This window comes from Rhinopithecus roxellana, chromosome 11, assembly GCF_007565055.1.
Source record: "Rhinopithecus roxellana isolate Shanxi Qingling chromosome 11, ASM756505v1, whole genome shotgun sequence".
Classification (NCBI taxonomy): domain Eukaryota; kingdom Metazoa; phylum Chordata; class Mammalia; order Primates; family Cercopithecidae; genus Rhinopithecus; species Rhinopithecus roxellana.
The window spans coordinates 65,857,937-65,859,899 of NC_044559.1; the positions used below are offsets into that span (position 1 = coordinate 65,857,937).

The window sequence follows — 1,963 nt, forward strand, 5'->3', positions numbered from 1 at the left end:
TAAAACTTGCATTCATGAAAATTGTGGACTCCGTTCCTAGTCATTGATTTTTCACCTACATAGATCAGTAGTGGGTCATCATTACCCTAGGTGGCTGCATCTTCAAATCCAAAACATTTGAAAAGAGAGGCATCAGTTTTCATTATGAAAATAGATAGTATTCAGGCAGCAGCAACGCGGAGGAAACAGGAGTGAACTTAGAGCGTAGTGACCATCATGAGCCTCCTCAACAAGCCCAAGAGTGAGATGAACCCAGAGGAGCTGCAGAAGCGAGAGGAGGAGGAATTTAACACGGGTCCACTCTCTGTACCCACACAGTCAGTCAAGAACAACACCCAAGTGCTCATCAACTGTGGCAACGATAAGAAACTCCTGGGCCACGTGAAGGCCTTCGACAGGCACCGCAACACGGTGCTGGAGAACGTGAAGGCGATGTGAACTGATGTACCCAAGAGTGGCAAAGGCAAGAAGAAGTCCAAGCCAGTCAACAAAGACTGCTACATCTCCAAGATGTTCCTACACAGGGACTCGGTTATCCTGGTCCTGTGGATTCTGCCCACTGCCTGCAAGTAGGGGCCACCTATCTGTCGACAGAACTCATTCACCTGGCCTATGAAAACCACTGCCATTGGTGTTGAGAATAATAGAGTTCTGTGTTTTTTTCTATTGGTGTGGGGGGAAGAAAAGAAAATAGATAGTATTTTGAGTAGAAATGTGACTCTAGAGACAGGCTATTTCTTTACAACAATTTTAATTCTAGTTCTGACTCCACTATATAAAACGATGTGACCTTAGTAAGTTACTTAATCTGTGTAATTCTCAGATAATTCTTCTGTGAAATGGGAGTAACAGAGTATCTAATACATAGAGTAGTGGTGAGCATTAAATAAATTAATTTACAAATCATTGAACACAGTACTTGACACATAATAAGTACACATTAATATTTATTTTTATTTATAGGAGTAGCTAAACAGAGATGTTGATGCCTACTCTACAGGGTTGATTTTTAGTTTGGTAGATAACTTGCTTGTGCAGTCTTCATTAATCTGTGTTGAAGAAAAATTGCACTGAATGCCTGGTAAAAATGGAAAGACAGATTTTATTTGGGTTACTACAGTAAAAGAGATTTTAGTACAGAACTGAGCTCAACTTCACTGAAATAAAGGTGGGCAGATTTTTAAGCCCAAAGATGAACTAGCAGAAAAGCACTGGAGAACATTAGGTGATAAGTTGGTGAATGTAATTTGGGCATCTGTCTTTGCTAATTGGCACTTACTGAAGTTAGGCTCTGTAATGGTACTCAAACATTTTTCTGGGTGTTTCTGTGAGGCTGTTTTTGGATGAGATTAACATTTAAATCAGCAGACTGAGTAAAGCAGATTGTCCTCCATGTGGGTGGGCCTCATCCAATCAGTTGAAAGCCTGACTAGAACAAAAGGCTGACTTTCCTCAAAGAAGGAAAGAATTCTCCTGCCTAGTCATCTTTAAATTGGATCATTGGCTCTTCTCTGATGGTCTTCCAACTGGGACATTGACTCTTCCTGCTTTTAAAGCAGTGTCTAGCCTTCAGATTCAAACATTGGCTCTGCAGATTTTGAACTTACTGTCCTCCATAAACATGTGAGTTAATTCTTTATAATATGCCCCCTCCCTGCCCAACCCTTTTTCCCATTCTGTTTTCCTGGAGAACTCCGATTAATATAGGCCCCTAGTTTTCCACAGAGACTGTGAGATAGGAATACTATCTTTTTTGAAGATTACATTTCAAAGAGATAGCTCTCAGGTTCTTGAGAAAGACATTCTTGGATAAATCTGGCAAAAAGCTGGGAGATGATTTATATCTCAGAAGGGCAGGGAAATAATTTACAATTGAAAGCTTTCTGAAGTAAATGCTCTAAGGAAAGGAAGGTCAGGGGTCTATAGTCAGGAATAAATCAGTCTTAATTTTAGTTAAACTGAG

The 1,963-nt window shown here is 40.2% G+C and overlaps 1 pseudogene; it reads left to right on the forward strand.

The window, feature by feature from the left end:
- Nucleotides 1-216: 216 nt before the first annotated feature.
- LOC104675808 lies at nt 217-573 on the forward strand (annotated as a pseudogene).
- Nucleotides 574-1,963: the final 1,390 nt, after the last annotated feature.